Source organism: Salvelinus namaycush, chromosome 19 (genome assembly GCF_016432855.1).
Source record: "Salvelinus namaycush isolate Seneca chromosome 19, SaNama_1.0, whole genome shotgun sequence".
In the NCBI taxonomy this organism is placed as follows: domain Eukaryota; kingdom Metazoa; phylum Chordata; class Actinopteri; order Salmoniformes; family Salmonidae; genus Salvelinus; species Salvelinus namaycush.
Window position 1 is genome coordinate 43,101,049 of NC_052325.1, and position 25,508 is coordinate 43,126,556.

General features: G+C 44.5%; 1 protein-coding gene across 1 annotated transcript in view; it reads left to right on the forward strand.

The window, feature by feature from the left end:
* Positions 1-25,508, forward strand: part of adarb1b (adenosine deaminase RNA specific B1b) — a 180,163-nt gene that overhangs the window by 91,935 nt on the left and 62,720 nt on the right. Inside the window, exon 3 of the mRNA XM_039014175.1 lies at positions 6,490-6,544. The gene's annotated coding sequence lies outside the window, so the exon portion shown is untranslated. The remainder of the gene's footprint in view (positions 1-6,489; positions 6,545-25,508) is intronic.

A 25,508-nucleotide genomic window follows, 5' to 3' on the forward strand; every position in this document is an offset into this window, starting at 1 on the left:
AACAGCCCCAGACCATTATTCCTCCTCCACCAAACTTTACAGTTGGCACTGTGCATTCGGGCAGGTACCGTTCTCCTAGCATCTGCCAAACCCAGATTCGTCTGTCGGACTGCCAGATGATGAAGTGTGATTCATCCCTCCAGAGAACTGCTCCAGAGTCCAATGCGGCGAGCTTTACACCACTCCAGCCGACGCTTGGCGTGTGTGCGCCTGCTCGGCCATGAAACCCCATTTCATTAAGCTCCCGACAAACAGTTCTTGTTCTGACGTTCCTTCCAGAGGTAGTTTTGAACTCGATAGTGTGTGTTGCAACCGAGGACAGAAAACCTTTTACGCACTTCAGCAGTTGGCGGTCCTGTTCTGTGAGCTTGTGTGGCCCAGCCAGAGCCCGGACTTGAACCCGATCGAACATCTCTGGAGAGACCTGAAAATAGCTGTGCACCTGCGCTCCCCATCCAACCTGACAGAGCTTGAGAGGGTCTGCAGAGAGGAATGGGAAAAACTCCCCAAATACTGGTGTGCCAAGCTTGTAGTGTCATGCCCAAGAAGACCCGAGGCTGTAATCACTGCCTAAGGTGCTTCAACAAAATACTGAGTAAAGGATCTGAATACTTATGTAAATGTTATATTTCAGTTTTTAAAAATATATAAATCAGCAAAAAAATATATAAAATTCGTTTTTGCTTTGTCATTATGGGTATTGTGTGGTTTGATGAGTAAAAAAAACTATTTTATCCATTTCAGAATAAGTCTAACGTAACAAAATATGGAAAAAGTCAAGGGGTCTGAATACTTTCCGAATGCACTGTATGTACTAGTACTCCCACACTTTGTTTGTATTGCATATTTGACATATTACCTGAATTCCTTACCACCCATCTAGGGCTGTGGCCGTCATGAAATTTTGTCAGCCGGTGATTGTCAAGCAAATATCTGCCGGTTTCATGGTAATTGACCGTAATTAACAGCAAATCATGTTCATTTTATATAGCCCTTCGTACATCAGCTAATATCTCGAAGTGCTGTACAGAAACCCAGCCTAAAACCCCAAACAGCAAGCAATGCAGGTGTAGAAGCAACATAAACACATTTAGCATCTCCTGGCTTCCACACACAGCCTACAAACCAATGATGCAGACCTTTGGAACATCTACATTTTAAAAAAGTCTAATAAATCCATATCCTACACCATCACAATTAATCCATGATGTGTTTTAGACAGGTCTAAAGAAACATGATAAGAAGAAAATGTATTTCAGGAGGACAGAATACCATACTCCTTGTCCTTATGTCAGGCCATGATCTGACTATGCCATGTGTCTGTGGGCTTCACTAGTTCATTTAGCAGACAAGAATTCTTTGAATTCTGTGGCATTATTTTATATTATTTCATAGTATGAAGAGTACAATTGAACATAGCTGAATCAAATAGAAAGGGGCTTTTCCACCAAAGATTTCTGAGGGAGTGCGCCCACGCGGCTATTCTGTGTTGAGCGGTTAACAAAGAAACAGGTCTTCCTATAGGCTTAATTTAGAGTTATTTACGCAGCTTTAGTTGTGATCAAAACATATATCCCAACGTTTGTATTTTTAATACATTCTAAGGCTGCATGTTGCTCCTTTAATGATGATTTGTTGCACGAAAGGCATGAGCTCTGCTTTGTTATTTGCGCAGGCTGCACACATTTCATCAGTTCCTCCATCACAATTTGATAAGCACTTGATAATGCCTCGAATTTCCCAGCGGTATCCCCTTTGTGTGGCCGTAATGCCCCCCCAAAAAAATCCTGGACTTTTCCGGCAACTGGCTGTTGTGCCCTTAGACTGAATATAATCATTTTAATTCCCTGCTCCCGGCTGCGTGCTCCAAAGCACTTCTCACTCACATTGCTCTCAGACAGCTGAATTCTTATTAGCCGATGCCTGTCACGTCATCGGGGTCGCAACTGCGTGCGTCCTTATCCAATTCCGAGGCGCACCATGAAGATATTGGAAGAACTGTCCACATTTACTTTTCATCAGCCAACAAGATGAGTAGACTTAACAAACAGCAAAATCTCTAGCTTATCAACTTTTGTACTATGGGGGATAGTAGATTGACATAGGCTGGCTACTTGAAATTCTTAACTTGAAATGCATACACACACTGCTTATGTATGCCCGTTAGGCTCTACACCCGTTGTAAAGTGGATTAATGCGCTTCATTTTAAGAAGTTATTTGGTCACCTTAGTTGTGATACAAACCTTATCAAAACATATAGGCCTATGGGCTAAGCTACATGAGGTGTGATACTACGATTATAAAAAGCCTTACTGCACACTAGCTGGGCATCATTCACAAGTGATAACATATCATTCACAAGTGATAGGCTAATATTATCACCCATCAGACTGTTCTTGATTGCATCTTGTCTTTACATATACTTGTAATGAACATGATGGGAGACAGAGAGCTTGTTTCAAGCGCAGGACACAGCAGGTGTTTATTTGTAAAGGACCACAGAAGGAGGCAGGCAGAAGGTCATACACAGGGGGTCCAAAAAGGCAACAGTACAGGCAGGGAACAGGCTAGTAACGTCGCCCGGGAGATCAGGCAATAGGTTGATAACAGGAAATCCGATAGGCTAAAGTACAGGCAGGGAATAAGCAAAAGGTGTCGTTAGTGAGGCAGGCCAAAACTATCATACACGGGAGGATTCAATTACGGGAAAAACAGAGCTTCGACTAGAAGTGTGTCACAAAACAAACAATACCTCACAGTGATGGGGTGCAAAGAACTGAACTAAATAGTGTGTGATAATGACATACAGGTGTGTGAACAGGTGATCACAATTCAGGTGATTGGGATCTGGAGCGTGAGCTGCGTTCAGGGGATCTACAGTGGGGCAAAAAAGTATTTAGTCAGCCACCAATTGTGCAAGTTCTCCCACTAAAAAAGATGAGAGAGGCCTGTAATTTTCATCATAGGTACACTTCAACTATGACAGACAAAATGAGAAAAAAAATCCAGAAAATCACATTGTAGGATTTTTAATGAATTTATTTGCAAATTATGGTGGAAAATAAGTATTTGGTCACCTACAAACAAGCAAGATTTCTGGCTCTCACAGACCTGTAACTTCTTCTTTAAGAGGCTCCTCTGTCTTCCACTCGTTACCTGTATTAATGGCACCTGTTTGAACTTGTTATCAGTATAAAAGACCTGTCCACAACCTCAAACAGTCACACTCCAAACTCCACTATGGCCAAGACCAAAGAGCTGTCAAAGGACACCAGAAACAAAATTGTAGACCTGCACCAGGCTGAGACGACTGAATCTGCAATAGGTAAGCAGCTTGGTTTGAAGAAATCAACTGTGGGAGCAATTATTAGGAAATGGAAGACATACAAGACCACTGATAATGGGGCTCCACGCAAGATCTCACCCCGTGGGGTCAAAATGATCACAAGAACGGTGAGCAAAAATCCCAGAACCACACGGGGGGACCTAGTGAATGACCTGCAGAGAGCTGGGACCAAAGTAACAAAGCCTACCATCAGTAACACACTACGCCGCCAGGGACTCAAATCCTGCAGTGCCAGACGTGTCCCCCTGCTTAAGCCAGTACATGTCCAGGCCCGTCTGAAGTTTGTTAGAGAGCATTTGGATGATCCAGAAGAAGATTGGGAGAATGTCATATGGTCAGATGAAACCAAAATATAACTTTTTGGTAAAAACTCAACTCGTCGTGTTTGGAGGACAAAGAATGCTGAGTTGCATCCAAAGAACACCATACCTACTGTGAAGCATGGGGGTGGAAACATCATGCTTTGGGGCTGTTTTTCTGCAAAGGGACCAGGACGACTGATCCGTGTCGGATAGAATGAATGGGGCCATGTATCGTGAGATTTTGAGTGAAAACCTCCTTCCATCAGCAAGGGCATTGAAGATGAAACGTGGCTGGGTCTTTCAGCATGACAATGATCCCAAACACACCGCCCGGGCAACGAAGGAGTGGCTTCGTAAGAAGCATTTCAAGATCCTGGAGTGGCCTAGCCAGTCTCCAGATCTCAACCCCATAGAAAATCTTTGGAGGGAGTTGAAAGTCCGTGTTGCCCAGCAACAGCCCCAAAACATCACTGCTCTAGAGGAGATCTGCATGGAGGAATGGGCCAAAATACCAGCAACAGTGTGTGAAAACCTTGTGAAGACTTACAGAAAACGTTTGACCTCTGTCATTGCCAACAAAGGGTATATAACAAAGTATTGAGAGAAACTTTTGTTATTGACCAAATACTTATTTTCCACCATAATTTGCAAATAAATTCATTAAAAATCCTACAATGTGATTTTCTGGATTTTTTTTCTTATTTTGTCTGTCATAGTTGAAGTGTACCTATGATGAAAATTACAGGCCTCTCTCATCTTTTTAAGTGGGAGAACTTGCACAATTGCTGGCTGACTAAATACTTTTTTGCCCCACTGTATGTGTTTGAGAGTGTGAGTTGGAAGCAGACGTTACAATACTAAATAAAATGTGAAAATTGTTTTGAATGGACCATTATTATGCACCTGTCTTGAAACAGGGGCAGGGGGGGAAAATACATGCTATCTGTGCACTTAAAAAGCGAATGGAGGGCACTTTTCCCGTGGTTCATTTTCATGCCAGCCAGGTAGTCGATACTCCTGTTGTAAATAAGCAATGTGCTTAATATTAGGAAAGTTGAGAAATAAATAGAGTAGGCCTAGCCTATAGAAAGCTGATGGAATCCTCCCCTTTTTAATAGAGGCCATCACTCTGTTTTCTCTCGCAATTTCATTGCCTATAGAAATGTTGTGCAACATGAGCTCATGGGCTCTCATGAAGTGTTTGATTAGATTTTTGATCACATTTGCATTGATGTCAGAGTGATTAGAGGGACAATAGAGTGCTGAGTACAAGGCAGTTAGCAAGTTTGGTAGGCTACTAATGACCATCAGCAGCATCAGAGCTTGGAGAAACATAATTTTCGTGACTAAACGGTCACGTGGAATTTCATTGCTATCATGACTCGTGACTGCTTGTGTGGCGGTAATACGGTCACCGTAACAACCCTACACCCAACTAAATGTGTCACTAGTGAAACATAGTGGAAAAGTTGCAGTAAAGGGAGAACCGCACACAGTAATCATTTCGATTAACCTTCTATTACAGACTCATTTTAGACATTTTATTTGCATACCAAGTTAACAAAATAGTCAACATGATTTTCAAAACTTTTATTGAATTTAGAGAAATATCATCACTATATTGTTCTCTGTAAAATGTTCAATGTTAATAACTGTATGAATCTGAAACTTGTTGATTCATTTAATGACTGATCCATCTAATTAATTATGTTTGATGTTTAAATGATCACTTTACTATCATTTATTTTGGCAACAGTGTCAACCATAGAGAGACAGTACATAGCGGACTTGTCTTGGTATAGACATTGCCATTGAGGGCTTCCACCTTTTAAAACTGGGTGGGGATTCCAATGGGTTTGGAGTGACCAGCCAATAATCAGAGAGCATTGTCTTCAAATTGGGTTGCCTATGGTTTGTAAACCAAAGACTAAGGTAATATCCAGGAGCCAAGACCAAGATTTATACCAGGACACTGGTCCCAAGATCCAGTGTGTTTGTGTGTGTGTGTGTGTGTGTGTGTGTGTGTGTGTGTGTGTGTGTGTGTGTGTGTGTGTGTGTGTGTGTGTGTGTGTGTGTGTGTGTGTGTGTGTGTGTGTGTGTGTGTGTGTGTGTGTGTGTGTGTGTGTGTGTGTGTGTGTGTGTGTGTGTGTGTGCGCGCGCGTGTGCGTGAGCGTGCGCTGAAAAAAATAAATGTGTGTTTGGGTGTTCACACTTCATTTTCAAACGAGCCCATTCACCACCAGTGGTGTAGAAATCTCCTTGGCTGTGTAACGACTCGATACCATTAGTGCTGCATGCAAAAATAGACCCCATTCTGACATGTTGACAGCGCCTGGTGAAAAACACGTCTGTTTGCTACAGTATGGCTGTGTCTCAAATGACACTCTGTACCATATAAAGTGCAGTGCTTTGGACCAGGGACCATAGGGCTCTAATCAAAAGTAATGCACTATGTAGGGAATAGGGTGCCATTTGGGATGTATCCTATGTATCTGAGAAACCATTGACGTTTAAACTAATTAAATTAGTCTATCTAATTTAAAGTTCGATATGCAGCCTTAAAGGCACATTTGCTGAATTGCTAGCTGTTATAATACGCCTCTCCTCCTGGTCCGTTGGATGTAGACTTCTTTGCATGCATCCCAATGAGGCAGTGTTATGTATGCACTGAATGTATAATGATGTTATACAAGACTTGCTCATCCTAACTTGCTGTGTTCTATCTCTCTCACTCTCTCCTCCCCTCTCTCTCCTCCCCTCCCCTCCCCTCTCTCTCCTCCCCTCTCTCTCCTCCCCTCTCTCTCTTTCACCCCCCCCCCCCCCCCCCCTCTCTCTTGAAGTCAACGCAGAGTGAAATCCAGAGAAGTAACTTCCAACTCTCATCCCTGTCTCACGGTAGGTCGATGTTTTACAGTTGTTTCCCCCACTCTGCTTAGGAGTTAGCTCTATTTTTGGGGGTTCTCCGCTTTCTCAGCGTATGTCCTGTGTCTCTACCGTTTTGACGTGCGCCCTGCCCCTCAATTGCTCCATTGCGTCCAGTGCAATCGAGCTGCCAGAACAAAGGTTTCCCATGCTGTATCTGTCCGTCATGTGCCCAGTCTGTCTATTGGGATGCTGGTGGCTGGTGTAATGATTAGCTTTTAAGATGGGATGAAAAATGAAACAATGCAACAGGTTTTTTTTTTGCTGTTCTTTTCATCTAAATATAAAAGCGTGTATTTTTATTGTTCAGTTGGAGCTGTACATGCAAGCATTTTGCTTGGGGAAAATGTGAGCCGTCATCATGGCAGACTGTGTCCCGCAGGAGATAAAACACGCACGGGCGGGCACACCTCCAACACAAACCTCCACACACATCCTCTCCTGGCTAACACACACAGTCAAACACATCCCACCTTCTCCGCAGGTTCTCACCCGGTCCAGTAAAGACAGATATGAACTGGGAGGTTTGATTACTGCAAAGCACATTTGTTTCCCACTCTGCTATGCTGATCATGTTTAACCAGCGTGTGTGTGTGACTTAAATTTTTTTCAGGGGCTTTTGTCTTTTTATTTTCACAGTGTGGTGTCATCGAGATAACGTCTCTTTTGCAAAACAGACCTTTTGTATTCATATCACAGCTCCCAGACAATGTACGTTGTTTTGACTGCCGTGTTGTGCCTGCTGTATATTGGGACAGTTGGTAACAACCTCCCAAAACATTACTTGTCTCCCTTCCCTCCTAAATTGCCGTAGGGGGGATGTCTGGGTCATGTTTTCCCCACTCTGCACCGGACGATAGTTTCCACTGCATATGCACCACCACTCCACTGCTCTATTGATCACGGCTGACCGCGGCGGCGGTGGGGTATGTGGTACGTCCCTGGCTCTCTACCGTTTGTGACGTGCGCCCTGCACTCAATTGCTCCATTGCGTCAAGTGCAATCGAGCTGCCTCACACCCTTTGACCTTTGGATATCATTGGTTTAAAGAAACTCGACTCTCAGAGGAAATTGACTGTGCTAGTGAGTAGACCTGGATGGTATACTGTGTACCGGGGTATTTTCGAAATACCCACGGTATGATTTTCAATAACGTCCCCAAATTATAACATGACGATCCATTGTTGTGCAGCGCAAGAGAAGTGATCACGTTACACTTGACGTTCACTACTAATGTTTGCCAGCTAAAATATCTTATTACTGTAAGTGTAACTATCTAACTATCTGTAACTATGTGCCCAATACATTTTCTCCAGCCCAGGGCTCCAGCTATACATTTGGTTTGCTAACTTGCTAGCTAAGTGTCTAGCTTGCAAGATCAAGCTTCTTGAGAGTAGGCTTAAACACTGGTGTACACTGATTTATAAGGCCATACTGGGTAAAATGCCGTTTGGTCTCTGTTCTTTTTTTAATCAGGTCGGTAAATAAATATCAATTACGGTCCCATTCTCATTTGCTTTTAACAGTACCAAGAATTAGAACAGGTCATGGTAGAAATAGTTTTAGTTACTCAGCTCTGTAGTCCTGAAATTCTCTCCTGAACATTTAAAAATGTGATGATCTAGTCTCATTGGGGGAGTTTAAACACTTGTAAATATCATAGAAGAGTGTAATTGTCTTTAGTACAGCTGTTTTTTAGTCAAGACATTTGTGTTTTTTAACATAATATGTAATTGTTCTACTGTATGTGTGTCTATAATTTAGTTTAATATTGTGTTAGTGTATGTAAGTTGTTTTGTCTGAAACTTTGTTCCCCCTGCTGCTATTGGACCAGGTCTCTCTTGAAAAAGAGATGTTATCTCAATGAGAAAAACCTGTATAAATAAAGGTTAAATAAATTAGAGACAATCAATCCCTTCTGGAGTCTTCGATCAAGATTGCTGCTGTCTAATAGTTTATAACTGTGAGTAGCCTTTTGAGATAGTTGGATACATTTATGAGCTGGGTTGTCTGTACTTGCAATTAGTTTGTTTACTTACACTTGTTAGTATTTAGCTAGTGTCCGGTAAGGGAATTCCCTAGTACTTTGTTTGCATTTGTATTTAAATGTTTATGTTTGAGACGAAATAGCGCCCTCTTGTGTGCACTGCCGGTAATACCGTATACCCCGGTATGGTAAAAGAACAGTATAAAGGTATAAGGGCACAAGGCGAGACCCAAATGCAGACACAGTAGGCAGATGGTTGAGCTCCGATATTTATTCAACCAAAAGGGGTAGGCAAACGGCAGGTCGTGGACAGGCGAGAGTTCATAAACCAGGTCAGAGTCCAAACAGTACCAGGCGATAGACAGACTCGAGGTCAGGACAGGCAGGGGCTCAGTGAACAGGTCCGAGTCCAAACAGAACAAGGGGATAGGCAGGCTCGAGGTCAGACCAGGTAGAGTGGTCAGGCAGGCGGGTTCGACGTCAGGACAGGCAAGGGTCAAATCCAGGAGGACTAGGAAAAAACAGACTGGGGAAAAAATAGGAGTTAGGAGAAACGCTGTTTGACTAGGCAAAACAAGACGAACTGGCACAGAGAGCCAGGAAACACAGGGATAAATACACCAGGGACGAAAAGGGTAAAACAGAAGACATCTGGAAGTGGGTGGAGACAATCACAAAGACAGGTGAAACAGATCAGGGCGTGACAAAAGGGATGTAAATCTGGCTACTGCCCAACTCTACTGGTGAGTACATTAGTGTGCATGCGAGTGTGTATAGCGTGCAAAAATATGGTGGCTGTATCCATGTATGTACAGCAGGGCTGTTTAAATAACTTGGGTCCTGGAGGTCCAGAACATCCCTGTTTTACATCCTCTCCTTCTAATCAGGGCCTGATTCAGATCTGGGACACCAAGTGAGTGCAATTGACTACGAGGTAGAAACAAAAAATGGTGGTTTGGCCCTTTCGGACTGGAAGTTGCTCTGATGTACAGTATACACTAACAGTATGTGTCTTTGAACGTGAAGTATACTCTCCCACTCCAGGTATCTCTCCCCTAGAGAGCTTTTCAGCCCACTCCCAAAACCCCACCACCCCCTCTCGTCTCTACATATAGTCACCGCGTCCAGTCACCACATCAACAGTCACAGCGCATCAGGTCCCAACGGACGCCCTAGCAGAAAGGAAGGGCAGGCAAGGACGCACTAACCACTAGCCACTGCTAGCTAGTGCCAGGCTAGCCAGGGCAGCAGAAGGCCGAGCTCAGCAGGGACAGCCCAATGCAATCTGTCTCTGGCGGAACACGTCAGGCCAATACACAACACAGCCAGCTCTCTTTACTCAGTGTTAAAGTCTCACACTGATCCCAGACCTGTCACTTATTGGCAGTGGCACAACAGAGAACACACCGTGTAGTACAGGGTTTTGCCGTTTAGCTGCTAACCCCCCGGTTTTGATAAATGTTTATTATGTTATCATTACATCCATGTGTTTTTGTTATGAGTGAGATATTGGTAGTGTTATTTGGAAGAGGGGAAAGTTAGAGAGCAAATGTGTGTTTGGGACAGTAAAACAGTAAGGGGGGAAAGTAAAGGAGAAGACATTAAAAAGAGAGACGGCGGCAATGAAAAAGAGTTCAGACGAAAAGCCACTTCAATGGCTGATGAATGCCGTGCACTGGGAGAGAGACAGCCACAGAATGATTTGGGGCCAGACAGTGCTGTCACACACCAAGCTGTGTGTGCGTGTGTGTCAAAGTGTGCGAGGGAATTATTAATATGCCGTGCTCTGTTTATAGTACACAGTTCATACTTTTAAAGGGATTGCTGCTATGAACAGGGGATTTCACTTTTAAGATGATCAAAATGAAACGATGCAACTTGTTTTTTGCTGTTCTCGTCATCTAAATGCGAAAGCATCGTGCGTATTTTTATTGTTCAGTTGGAGCTGTACATGCAAGCATCTTGCTTGGGGAAGTGTGAGCCGTCATCATGTCAGATTGTTTCCCACAGGAGATGATAAAACACACACAGTCAAACACATCCCGCCTTCTCCACAGGTTCTCACCCGGTCCAGTAAGGAAATATATGAACTGGGAGTGTAGTGACGGGGCGGTGAGTCGGAAGCAGGTGCAGGTGAAACGTTTTAAGAAAACAACAAAACCAAGAACACGATACTAACATAAGGCAGAACGCAAGAACAACGCACAGGCATGAAACTGGAACAGAAACAATGACGCCTGGGGAAGGAATCAAACGTAGTGACATATATAGGGCAGGTAATCAAGGAGGTGATGGAGTCCAGGCGAGTGTCATGAGGCGCTGGTGCGCGTGACGATGGTGACATGTGTATCGGGATAATGAGCAGCCTGATGACCTAGAGGCCGGAGAGGGAGCATACGTGACAGGGAGGTTTGATTACTGCACATTTGTTTCCCACTCTGCTACACGGATCATGTTTAAACAGCGTGTGGTGTGTGACTGTTTATTTCTGCCCGGGGGCTTTTGTGCACTGGGTGTTGTCCCAATACTCTCAAATGGGCTCCTCTAATTTTCCTCCTATGTAGAAACTGGGCTCCTATTGTTTATACTTTACTTTTTCCCCTACTACTAAACTAAACTTCTATGTCCCATTATACAAGTACAGTTTGATACAAGTAAGGCTTGTTTGAGACAAGCTATTGGATTATGCTATTTGGTATGAAACCATCAATTATGGTCGACCTCAGTCGAGGTAAAGCCCTATAAGCCTGGGATTGGATTAATTCGATGCTCGTGTGTGGAAGGGGGCCTATGGGGAGGATTAATGTATAGCCAGTGGCACCGCAATGTATGGGACTGGTGGGCTCATTGTACAAAACAACAATGTGGTTTGCTGTATTGTTTGAATGTTTTCTTGACAGGGTCAACCCAATGAGATGTGTCATCTTGTCTTCACGGTGGTTTTGAATTGACATCAAAGAAAGGCAACATTAACATTTCAACTTCAACAGTTCTAGCAATGACGTGGTGCAACGAATGAAAAGACAAGTGAGACAAATAATCCGCAGCTACTCACAAAACAAACTTACTAAACAGTTAAAAAGACAATGTCTGCAGATGGATTGGTGGTATTCAGTTGAAAACATCAACAGTTATCAGGTGGATGGAAATAAGAAATTCCACTCATGTTTGTGATTAAAAGATTAACGGTGTGCAATTTTTTTGTCCACCTTATTCTTAGATTTTTTTCGCAATGATATTTTTATTCTGTTTTCATATTGAGTTGCAGAATAACATTTGGGGTCTAGGAAGCCCTAACCTCCTGGGTCTAGGAAGCCCTAACCTGCTGGGTCTAGAAAGCCCTAACCTGCTGGGTCTAGGAAGCCCTAACCTCCTGGGTCTAGGAAGCCCTAACCTGCTGGGTCTAGAAAGCCCTAACCTGCTGGGTCTAGGAAGCCCTAACCTCCTGGGTCTAGAAAGCCCTAACCTCCTGGGTCTAGAAAGCCCTAACCTCCTGGGTCTAGAAAGCCCTAACCTCCTGGGTCTAGGAAGCCCTAACCTCCTGGGTCTAGAAAGCCCTAACCTCCTGGGTCTAGAAAGCCCTAACCTCCTGGGTCTAGAAAGCCCTAACCTCCTGGGTCTAGAAAGCCCTAACCTCCTGGGTCTAGAAAGCCCTAACCTCCTGGGTCTAGAAAGCCCTAACCTCCTGGGTCTAGAAAGCCCTAACCTCCTGGGTCTAGAAAGCCCTAACCTGCTGGGTCTAGAAAGCCATAACCTCCTGGGCCTAGAAAGCCCTAACCTCCTGGGTCTAGAAAGCCCTAACCTGCTGGGTCTAGAAAGCCCTAACAGCCCTAACCTCCTGGGTCTAGAAAGCCTTGGCCCTTCACTTGATTGTGGTACAGTCGTTCCCCTTCGCACGGCGAAGAGCAGGAAGCCACTAAATGTGTTATGGTTACAGTTATCACCAAAAGGCCCCTTGTCCTTTGGGAAGACGCATGTAGACCACGTCTCCCACCTCCAGCTCTAAAGTTAGTGCATTAGATACGTGTACATTATCTCCATAATTTAATTCTCAGTTAAATGTAACTTTCTGGTCCTTCTTGCATATACACCCAACAATACACCTGAGGAAGTCAGCGATGGTGAATCTAAAGTAGTGAACTCCTTTCAGTGGTGCTGTGAAGAGTCAATGTGTGTGAGTCGCAGGCTGTGCCGATGTTTGTAATGACGGCACCGTAGATGAGGGTGGTTTCAGCATTGAATGGTCCTACAGCTCCTGAACCAGTCAAACTAGCACAGAAGGCTCCCTTTGGTCTGCCTGCACTCACCCTCTCCAGCTCCTCCGCCTGGTTCCTCTGGAGCTGCAGTTCAGTCTTAGTGACGCACAGCTCCACTCGAAGAGTCACTCAGCTCGACTCTCTCTACTACCGCGACAGAACCCAGGATGTTCACTTTGTCTCTCAGCACCCTCAGCTCAGTCTTGATGTCAGGGGTGGTGGGGGTCTGGCCAGTCACCTCTTTTGTGGCTTGTCTCGGGTAGCTTCATAACCATGACTGTCAATCACACTCTCTCCATGAGCCCATACCCCAAACAGACAGCACAGCAACACCAGCAGACCTACAGCACCCCTCGTTCTAAAATGGTTGTATACAGGCTCAGTGCCCTCCTTTATATCCACAAACCACTTGAATAGTCAATAGTGAGATTTTGACATATGTCTGGTGGAACTGTTTCAAAAGAAAGCACAGACTGAACAATCACAGAGCGATATTACATTATAGATATGTCAGTTGTATCTGTTTCTTAAGATCGTGGGAGCACACGATGTGTTACATTTTAAACTCAGCACTCTCGTCACGGTAGCAGTCTCCTAAAATGTATGTTCTTGTTGACTGGCTTAAGTTACCATGTGGTGTTTACATGAAAAACTCTGTGATTTGAACCACATTAGGCTATATCGTGTCGGGTAGTTTTTTGATCGGTTTTGTCGGTCGGTCCCCCGCTCGCCTTCTGTTTCTCTCAAGTACGCACCCACACCCTTATGTGGGTGCACACACACGTGTACATACACATTTTCTCTCACTCTCCCTCACCCCCTAAAAAAAACTAAACAAAGCAGGCAAATTATGTTCTACTATGTAGTCGGCTTGAGACAAACATGGTTTGGGATAATTGGGCTGTATGCTTTACGTAACTCCCCAAAAGCCCTGACTTCAACCAAGGGATCAACTGAGGAAACAAACATGTCAAATTGTCCTCATCTAAGATTATTTACCCTCCCGAAGACATCTCTCCCCTTCAAAAGAGTGTTAAGTGTCTGGCGGTAGCAAATTATCCATTATTATTATTATTCCCGTTGGGAATTTCAGAAAGCTTTCCCGCCGGAATGCCTTTGTTTAATCTCAGCGGGTTCCCGCAGGATAAAAGGCCTGCAGTCAAAGACTCTGGGGAGGAAACATTCAAGAACAAACTTCATCATGACACAAGCATTCAAGAGCACAAGGAATTGCAATTACCAAGCAATTTCAGACACCAGACCGTGGCAATGTTATTGTTCTCATGTGGTTTTGGGAGTGTGTGTTCGTTACACCTTAATTACGTCTATGTTTTGCTTGGTCATTCTCTATTTGCAGCCTTTGCGTTTCGTCTTCGTACTTTTCCCTGGGAGTAAGCTTGACGTAAACGCTCTTGTCATGATGGAGCTTAATTGTATTAGTTGGCATCAATGCCCCCCTTATTGAACAGGCACCTAAGCACAAGAGTATTTAGCTAAAATGGCTAATACACGCTGGTGGGTATATTTGGTTCACATGCACCGTCTGAACGGTCAGTTAGTTTTGACCCCCCCAGGGGTTTGTTCAGTAGCACGGAAATGGACCTGATATGAATCAATTGACTAGAGATTAGTGACTGTACACACTATACAATAAAATGCCACCTGGAATGTGTGGGTTAAGATCCCATGGGTGTGTCTCTGCCTATGTGCGTGCATACTGTGCTTGTCTGTGTGTGCGAAAGAGAAAGACCATTAGTATCTGTCCCTGGCAGCCCCCGCGGGTACTCCTGGTCCATAATCTAGCCGCATGGTCTGGTTGCTGCAGGTGTTAAAAAGGCCTGTGTCATGCGTCCATTCCCTGGAAGGATCCATAATGTCACAGAAGCCAAAGCAACAACAGATCATCAGATCACTTTACCCAAGCACACACATTTGGAATGATAGGTGGGGAAAAACGTGAAAGTCCACCTGATGCTTTTGTTTTCTTTAACTAGGCAAGTCAGTTAATTAAGGACAAATTCTTATTTACAATGACGTCCTACCCCAGACAACACTGGGCCAATTGTGCACCGCCCTATGGGACTCCCAATCACAGCCTGATGTGATTCAGCCTGGATTCGAACCGGGGACTCTAGTGACACCTCTTGCGCTGAGATGCAGTCCCTTAGACCGCTACACCACTCGGGAGCTCTGTAGTGCTCCATATTTAATCTGCGGTCTCTTTTTCCTGCAAATTAACTTCTTTATGGCAGACTATTGGTCTAAACTTGACTCTATAGGAGGAAGCAGTGGTAACATGGAACTCATAAAATTGATACACAAGGGAGGACAATGCTTAAGTAGGTGATAGCCACGGTGAAGACACAAATCGTTAAGCATTACCTTCTCTCCCTCTATTTACACCATTTGCAGGAAGAACATACTTAGAAACCTTTCAAAACGTCCAAAAAAAACATAAACAGACGGTCAGTTATGCTTACTACTTTGCATGCTAGAATCTCAGTTATTAAAACGAATTTCATCCCTTGTCTCAATTTTATGAGTTCCATGTTACCACTGCCTCCTCCTATAGAGTCAAGTTTAGACCAATAGTCTGTTATAAAGACGTTCATTTGCAGGAAAAAGAGACCGCAGATTAAATATGGAACATGACAGAGAACAAAAGAGTCAGGTGGGCTTTCATCACCTATCATTCCAAATGAGTCCAGTAGATGCTCCAATAAGAATACAATATGTATTCTTTTCTGGACTGACTCCTAAAAAAATGTGATTTATTGTTTGGGCCAATTATAGCTTACGCAGTAAGTGTGTGGAAAGCTACAGAGAAGCATCCGAGATCTAATCTTAAATGGCATTCATACTCTCCAATTTGGCGTAAAAAAGGAATTGTGTAGGTCTAGGAAGGGTATTTATACTTTCAAAGATATGTGAATGGACTCTTTAGCTTCCCGGAAATCCGCCAGTGTCTTAATGTCCCGGGGGTGGCTGAATTCTGGTAGAAAGTCAACGATATAATCTGTACTTATAGACCAAATATTGCCATTAGATCCAATAGTGATGTTGGTTTGTGATGAATCTGAATTGAACGCCAATGGAGAGTGTGGTTGGCAGGAACCACAGCTGCTAAGAAAATGATTGTACCAAGGTGGATACCTCATCGGTTACCATTGCAGCAATGGCTGCTCACATTTAAGGAAATTGTCCGATGGAACTGTCCACAGCCAGGATTCACAGGGCCAGGGTGACCACTCTGGACATCTGGAAAATAGCAGCAGTAGACATTTCTAAACTATTATCCAACAGATCTGTCTACGAATGGATCTCTATAATTTGTGACTATTTCTGATGTTTGTACTATGTAAGGTGTATTTATTTATTTGTGTTTTTGTTTCACGATAGATTTTAGATATGCTTAGATTACCGGGTGGGTGGGGGGTGTTCAATAAATAAATATAGTACCAGTCAAAAGTTTGGACACCTACTCATTCAAGTGTTTTTCTTTATTTTCACTATTTTCTACGTTGTAGAATTTATTTTTTATTTTTTTATTTCACCTTTATTTAACCAGGTAGGCCAGTTGAGAAAAGTTCTCATTTACAACTGCGACCTGGCCAAGATAAAGCAAAGCAGTGCGACAAAAAACAACAACACAGAGTTACACATGGGATAAGCAAACGTACAGTCAATAACACAATAGAAAAATCTATATACAGTGTGTGCAAATGTAGTAAAATTAGGGAGGTAAGGCAATAAATAGGCCATAGTGGTGAAATAATTACAATTTAGCATAAACACTGGAATGATAGATGTGCAGAAGATGATGTGCAAGTAGAGATACTGGGGTGCAAAAGAAATAACAATATGGGGATGAGGTAGTTGGGTGGGCTATTTACAGACGATCTGTGTACAGGTAAAGTGATCGGTAACCTGCTCTGACAGCTGATGCTTAAAGATAGTGAGGGAGATATGTCTCCAACTTCAGTGATTTTTGCAGAGAACTGGAAGGAAAGGCAGCCAAAGGAGGTGTTGGCTTTGGGGTGAGCAGTGAAATATACCTGCTGGAGCGCGTGCCACGGGTGGGTGTTGCTATGGTGACCTGTGAGTTGAGATAATGTGGGGCTTTACCTAGCAAAGACTTATAGATGATCTGGAGCCAGTGGGTTTGGCGACAAATATGTAGAGAGGGCCAGCCAACGAGAGGGTACAGGTCACAGTGGTGGGTAGTATATGGGGTTTTGGTGACAAAACGGACTACATCCAGTTTGCTGAGTAGAGTGTTGGAGGCTATTTTTTAAATGACATCGCCGAAGTCAAGCATCGGTAGGATAGTCAGTTTTACGAGGGTATGTTTGGCAGCATGAGTGAAGGAGGCTTTGTTGCGAAATAGGAAGCCTATTCTAGATTTAATTTTGGATTGGAGATGCTTAATGTGAGTCTGAAAGGAGAGTTTACAGTCTAACCAGACACCTAAGTATTTGTAGACGTCCACATATTCTAGGTCAGAGCCGTCCAGAGTAGTGATGCTAGTCGGGCGGGCGGGTGTGGGCAGCAATCAGTTGAAGAGCAGGCACTTAGTTTTACTAGCATTTAAGAGCAGTTGGAGGCCATGGAAGAAGTGTTGTATGCCATTGAAGCTTGTTTGGAGGTTTGTTAACACAGTGTCCAAAGAAGGGCCAGATGTATACAGAATGGTTTCGTCTGCGTAGAAGTGAATCAGAGAATCACCAGCAGCAAGAGCGACATCATTGATATATACAGAGAAGAGAGTCAGCCCGAGAATTTAACCCTGTGGCACCCCCATAGAGACTGCCAGATGTCCGGACAACAGGCCCTTGAATTTGACACACTGAACTCTATCTGAGAAGTAGTTGGTGAACCAGGCGAGGCAGTCATTTGAGAAACCAAGGCTATTGAGTCTGCCGATAAGAATTGAGGTGATTGACAGAGTCAAAAGCCTTGGCCAGGTCGATGAATACAGCTGCACAGTATTGTCTCTTATCGCTTGGGGTTATAATATCGTTTAGGACCTTGAGCGTGGCTGAAGTGCACCCATGACCAGCTCGGAAACCAGATTGCATAGCGGAGAAGGTACGGTGGGATTCAAAATGGTCGGTGATCTGTTTGTTAACTTGGCTTTCGAACACTTTAGAAAGGCAGGGCAGGATGGATATAGGTCTGTAACAGTTTGGGTCTAGAGTGTCTCCCACTTTGAAGAGGGGGATGTCCGCGGCAGCTTTCCAATCTTTAGGGATCTCAGACGATATGAAAGAGAGGTTGAACAGGCTAGTAATAGGGTTTGCAACAATTGCGGCGGATCATTTTAGAAAGAGAGGGTCCAGATTGTCTAGCCCAGCTGATTTGTAGGGGTCCAAATTTTGCAGCTCTTTCGGAACATCAGCTATCTGGATTTTGGTGAAGGAGAAGCGGGGAGGGGGGGCTTGGGCTTGGGCAAGTTGCTGCGGGGGGTGCAGAGCTGTTGGCCGGGGTAGGGGTAGCCAGGTGGCAAGCATGGCCAGCCGTAGAGAAATGCTTATTGAAATTCTCGATTATTGTAGATTTATCGGTGGTGACAGTGTTTCCTAGCCTCAGTGCAGTGGGCAGCTGGGAGGAAGTGCTCTTACTCTCTATGGACTTTACAGTGTCGCAGAACTTTTTGGAGTTTGTGCTGCAGGATGCAAATCTCTGTTTGAAAAAGCTAGCCTTAGCTTTCATAACTGCCTGTGTATATTGGTTCCTAACTTCCCTGAAAAGTTGCATATCGTGGGGGCTATTTGATTTTAATGCCGTACGCCACAGGATGTTTTTGTGCTGGTCAAGGGCAGTCAAGTCTGGGGTGAACCAAGGGCTATATCTGTTCTTACTTCAATTATTTTTGATTGGGGCATGCTTATTTAAGATGGTGAGGAAATCACTTTTAAAGAACCACCAGGCATCCTCTACTGACGGGATGAGGTCAATATCCTTCCAGGATACCCAGGCCAGGCCGATTTGAAATGCCTGCTCGCTGAAGTGTTTTAAGGGGCATTTGACAGTGATGAGGGGTGGTCGTTTGACCGTGGACCCATTACGGATTTAGGGTTGTACCTGGTAGGTTCCTTGATAATTTGTGTGAGATTGAGGGCATCTAGCTTAGATTGTAGGACGGCCGGGGTGTTAAGCATATCCCAGTTGAGGTCACCTAACAGTACGAACTCTGAAGATAGATGGGGGGCAATCAATTCACATATGGTGTCCAGGGCTTAGCTGAGGGCTGAGGAGGGCTATAACAAGCGGCAACAGTGAGAGACTTATTTCTGGAAAGGTGGATTTTTAAAAGTAGAAGCTCGAACTGTTTGGGCACAGACCTGGATAGTATGACAGAACTCTGCAGGCTATCTCTGCAGTAGATTGCAACTCCACCCCCTTTTGCAGTTCTATCTTGATGGAAAATGTTGTAGTTGGGGAATTTTTGGTGGCCTTCCTCAGCCAGGATTCAGACACCGCTAGGACATCAGGGTTGGCGGAGTGTGCTAAAGCAGTGAATAAAACAAACTTAGGGAGGAGGCTTCTGATGTTAACATGCATGAGACCAAGGCTTTTACGGTTACAGAAGTCAACAAATGAGAGTGCCTGGGGAATAGGTGTAGTACTGGGGCTACAGGGCCTGGGTTAACTTCTACATCACCAGAGGAAGAGTAGGATAAGGGTACGGCTAAAGGCTATAAGAACTGGTCATCTAGTGCGTTGGGAACAGAGAATAAAAGGAGCAGATTTCTGGGCATGGTAGAATAGATTCAGGGCATAATGTACAGACAAGGGTATGGTAGGATGTGAGTACAGTGGAGGTAAACCTAGGTATTGAGTGACGTGAGAGGTTGCATCTCTAGAGGTGAGGTCTCCGCATGTGTGTGGGATGGGACAAAAGAGCTATCTAAGGCATTTTGATCAGGACTGAGGGCTCTACAGTGAAATAAAACAATAAGAACTCACCGAAACAGCAGTAGACAAGGCATATTGACATTAGAGAGAGGCATAAAGCAATCACAGGTGTTGATCAGGAGAGCTAAGACAACAACGGGTAAATGGCGATGAATGGGCAGCGAGGGTCAGTTAGGTATACACAGGACCTGAGTTCAAGGCAGGGGCCGACAGATAAACCAAATGAGGTACCGTGTTGGACGAACAGTCCAGCAGGCATCAGCTGTGTAGCCGAGTGATCATAGGGTCCAATGAGCAGCAATAGGTGAGTCAGGGGGCCGTTCGGTAGTCGCTACTATGCTAGGTGAGCGGGAGACACAGCGTTCAGAAAGTGGCTAGCAGATGGGTCTTCGGCGACATCACAACGTAAAAGCCTGTTGAAACACATCGGACCATTACGTCGGCAGACCAGTCGTGATGGATCAGCGGGGCTCCGTGTCGATAATAAAGGGTCCATGCCAATTGGCAAAAGAGGTATTGTAGTCCAAGAATTAGCTGGTATACTTCGTCGGCTACCCTGAGAGATGGGCCTAGCTCGCGGCTAGCTCAAGACTAACTGGTGCTTGCTTTTGGACAGAGGCGTTAGCCAACAATAGCCACTCAGTTGCAGCTAGCTAGCTGCGATGATCCGGTGTAATGGTCCAGAGCTTGCGGCAGGAATCCGGTGATGTGGTAGAGAAAAACAGTCCGATATGCTCTTGGTTGATATCGCGCTGTGCAGACTGGCAGTTATTGTCCGAGCTAAAGCTGGCTGGTGTCCGAGCTAAAGGTGAAGACCACTAGCAGTGGCTAACAATGACTAATAGCTAGTAGCTAGTTAGCTGGCTAGCTGCTAATGGAGGTTCCAGTTATAACGTATAAAAATAGCAGAGATGTACCACATTGGGTGAGGCGGGTTGCAGGAAAGTATATTTTGTTCGTAGATGAAAAGTGAGATTAAAATAGATCAGGAAAAAAATACGAAAAACAGACTATTTACACGGGACAAGGCAAACACATGTCCGACTGCTACGCCATCTTGGATCAGAACCAATAATAGTGAAGACATCAAAACTATGAAATAACACATATGGAATCATGTAGTAACCCAAAATATATGTTATATTCTAGATTCTTCAAAGTTGCCACCTTTTGCCTTGATGACAGCTTTGCACACTCTTGGCATTCTCTCAACCAGCTTCATAATTAACACTGCTGGCAGATTCCCATTTTTACTGCGGGCCCAAAACGCATCCCAGAATAGTCTCTCTGTTGCAAAACGCCGCCTACACTGTATTCCCACTCAGAGCTAATAAGAGACACCAAGCTGTGTATGTGTGTGTTATTTGCCACTTACGTTGAGTTCGTTTTTTCCCCTCCCAGTCAAACATATATTAATGTTGTCAGCACTAGAGAGTATGGAAGAGCTATAGGGAGACGGCGAAGCCAAGAGAAGGAGGCCACTTGAGAGAGAGCGGGCGGAAGGCTTTGAGAGAAATCAAGCAATTTAGTTGGTTACTTGAGTGTAGCATGTTGTAAAAGGATGGGAACACAGCTGGGACAAACTTGGCTTAGACGAACACACTCATGTGTTCATGCTCACAGTCTCTCATCTTCCTCCTCTTTATTTGTCTCCCCCCCTCTATTTCATGTCTCCTCCTTCCATTTTTCATTTACCTCGCTCGCTCAACGTCCCTCTCTCTCTCCCTGTGCCCTACCTTCCGTATTGCTTGCTATTCCTACATCCTCCTGTCTTTCGTGTACCTTCTCCCTCTCTTGCTGTTAGTGTTTTTTCCCTCTTGCCCTCTAAATTTCTCCCTCGCTGTCACTCTTCCTCTCCTCTGCACCAGTCCTCTCCTCTATTTGTGTATGCACCCCCCACTCCCTCCGTCCTCTATCGAGTCAACACTGTTGCTGTAGAGTCTCAAGGGGCGATACATAGCGAGAGAGAGGTTGAAAGCTAGAGAGCGGGCGCCAGGTGAGGCACCACATGGCCCGGAGCTCCCGCTAAGCACATTAGCCGCTAACGCTAACCCAAACTCTGTTCCCAGTGGATGGGCCATACTGTAGCAGCTAGGCTAAAAATGAGCTCCGGCACCATGACCTCATTCTCTGTTCACGTCAAATCAAAGCCTCCGGTTTACAAGCTACCGCTGCTTCCGTCGCCACCTCCTAGTCAGCTATTAGTTTGTCTAATTTTCTCTGTATCTCTTTCTCTCTCGTGGTCTCCCGCATCCTCCCTCACTCTATTGCGGTACGAGGAAGAGCATGGAATAGTTTACAGCGTTGGGTGAAGTCACTGATGATCACCACACAGCCTCAGGGAAGCTAACATTCCCTTTAGCATTTGCTAGCCTGCCTCTGCTCTACTAGGCAGTAGGGTTGGAGAGTATCCAGAGTTTCATATCATCATACCGTCCTTTTCTTTCACATTTACAGTATTACCGGCTTAGTACACAAGGGGGGCGCCAAAAATACAAAAAAAAGCACATTGGATGTCTATTACCAGAATGCTAACAAAATTTGCACAAATAATAGCACATTTCCATGGAGGCTGCTAGCTAAATTAGCTAACGAGCACAAACAAAATTAAACACATTGTATAGACAGGCAATCCAGCTCATAAAGTTATACGTGTATAGGTAGGAGCTACCAATGTCATTTGTGAGTTTGGACATTTACAAGCGAATGTAAACGAGAGATATTGTGCAAATTAACAAAGGTTTGACGCATGCTTATGTGAAGGAAGAACGGTACTGTGTACACACTGTGTCTGTGTGGAGACTGGGAGTCGCTGGCCTGCCTGCTCTGCTAGGAGAAGAGGGGGGAGGAGCAGACAGGCCCAGAACAGAGAGGAGAAAAAAATGCAAGGAAATCAGCTGTAGCGGCGGCTGTACAGATAATTGGTCCAAAGGGCTTTGACCTCTCAAACACGGCAGAAAGCTTAACAATATGATGCCCCGTGATCTTATTAATTCAGCCACTTACTTAGATAACTAGCAAGTTAAAATGAGGGGTTGCCCTAATGCAGAATTCTTTGTTCTTCACACCGGAAGAAGAAAAAATTCAGCGCATAAGAAATACTGTATCTTGCCGCGTTTTATAAACGCAGATCTAAAATGCTTCTTGTTGTAATTTCTGCTCGGCATCAAACTAATGTTGTGCTTCAGATGCACTTCTCCACTCGGGTGAGAATTCACAAATGGACATTCTATTAAAAGACAGGGCTTTGACTGATGTGTTGCTACTCTTCTCCAGTATTTTTCTGTAGCTCGGTAAAATGCAAGAGGTCTTTAAGCAAAACATGTAGGAAATGTGGCTGGTTATGTTTTTTCTATGATAAACATTAGAAATATGACGGCCATGCCCTTTCTTTTTCATTGTAAGCTCATTTACTCATGTGGTTGCCAGCCAAATAGCGTTGCACTTCTGTTGTCACCTGATGGGAAATTAAGCTATTTTCTGCCGAATGTGTTGCGCTAATGTATTTTCTGTGAAAACTATAGTTGCACGTCTCTGATCGTTCTATTGAAGAGAAAAAAACAGTTGACTTTCAGTATTAAACGCAATCTCTGTCAGTGCACAGATGGACTCAGCTGCTCCCGCTTTCTCCCACTGTGCTATTTACAAACAAACATGTGACTGGCTCAGGCTCAACTGTTCTGGGGAACTACGGGAAGCTTCATAATGTAAAACAATGTGACTGATGAAATGAAGAAGGCGATCAGCTTTAACTTTTAACATATTGCACAAGTTGACATAGGTATTTACATAAAAAATTGCTACAAATATTAAAATGTATTGAAAAACTTCAACAACAACAAAATAAATTCTATGGTATTGACGGTATTAAAAAAAACATCCCGTGGCTATTTCCAAATACCCCGGTATACGGTATATACAGTATACCGCCCAAGCCTACTAGGCCGGACATTGGCATCTGCAGACTTGTATGAGAGGAGTGCCACTCTATTGGAAAAAGCACGCCGTTTATTGTCAATACGATGTGGTTATGTATAAGACTGTATTCATAATGAGCTGGGAGTGGACAGGCTCTTGTTGAAATGAGCAGGGATAATGTAATCCACCTGTCAGGGCTACTCATGTTGATTTATCTGGTCAGTCAGAAAGACTGGATCGATCTCCACAGGGATAATGTGATGGGACCTTTGTGCCGCTACACACGCGCACGTGCCCACACTCTGAGTGACTGAGAGACACCTGCCAAGGGTTCACACTCCAGCACCAGCGCAAAGCTCCTCTACGTAGGTTCACACTCCAGCACCAGCGCAAAGCTCCTCTACGTAGGTTCACACTCCAGCACCAGCGCAAAGCTCCTCTACGTAGGTTCACACTCCAGCACCAGCGCAAAGCTCCTCTACGTAGGTTCACACTCCAGCACCAGCGCAAAGCTCCTCTACGTAGGTTCACACTCCAGCACCAGCGCAAAGCTCCTCTACGTAGGTTCACGCTCTTTAGTCCTTTTAGGTCAGCTGTCTCTGTGTGTGAGCGCGTGTGTGTGTGTGTGAGCTAGATCCCCTCTTCCCCTAAGCGGGCCTTCCTCTCCCTAAATTCTAATTAGCTTTTAATGTGGGCCAATTGGAAACAACAACAGTGTCATTTTTTTTTATCCGAGCATTTCTGAGTAGGACGAAGTTTCCATGTTTCACTGATGTAAGGTCAGTATTGCATGTTCCAAGCAATTGCTGAAAGGTAAACTAATCTTAGATCAGATATGTGTCGTCGTGGTAACTTCTACCAGGAGCACGAGGGATTTCAAGGCATGAAAGCGTTAAAGCAGTGTAGATATAGGGTCAAACTAGCGCTTTAAGTGCATACGGTATGTTTGTTATCCCTGGTGTGTGTCTGCTGTTTTCCAAGGGATCACACAAACGGTGTCAGACTTGAATGTTTTGGAAGTGAGTGGGTGTGTTTATCTGTTTTTGTTGTGTGTGTGTGTGTGTCTCTGTGTGTGTGCCCAACACCGTGCGTCCATGTGAGTTATGTGTGTGAATAAATGAGTGTGTGTGTGTGTGTGCCCAACACCGTGCGTCCATGTGAGTTATGTGTGTGATTAAATGAGTGTGTGTGTGTGTGTGTGTCTCTGAGTGTGTGCCCAACACCGTGCGTCCATGTGAGTTATGTGTGTGAATAAATGAGTGTGTGTGTGTCTCTGAGTGTGTGCCCAACACCGTGCGTCCATGTGAGTTATGTGTGTGAATAAATGAGTGTATGTGTGTGTGTGTGTGTGTGTGTGTGTGTGTGTGTGTGTGTGTGTGTGTGTGTGTGTGTGTGTGTGTGTGTGTGTGTGTGTGTGTGTGTGTGTGTGTGTGTGTGTGTGTGTGTGTGTGTGTGTGTGTGTGTGTGTGTGGGAGTAAGCTTCAAAAGCCACTGTGGGATGACTGCAGATCCTGCTTGACTATGAAAGGAACTGAAAGGTGGGGTAGCGAGGGCTGTGGATTTTTAGCAGTTCTTTGATGTGGCGATGAGTGGTTCTCTATCGCCGTGACCGTCGTGTCTGTTTTCCGACTTCGTGTTATGAAGAATGACCTGAACGTAACACAATACTTTGTGACTCATTGAGTAATTTCTAGCCTTTCTCGTGCGAGTCGTCAGAGAGACGTCCTTTGTTTGCTCAAGTGTGAGTGGAAATGGTTTTGACTTTGTATGTGTGTGTGGCTGAGAGAGAGAGATAGCAAGACTTGCTGCCATTGAAGGCCACTCAGACCGACAGAGGCAAATCATCTACTCACAATGC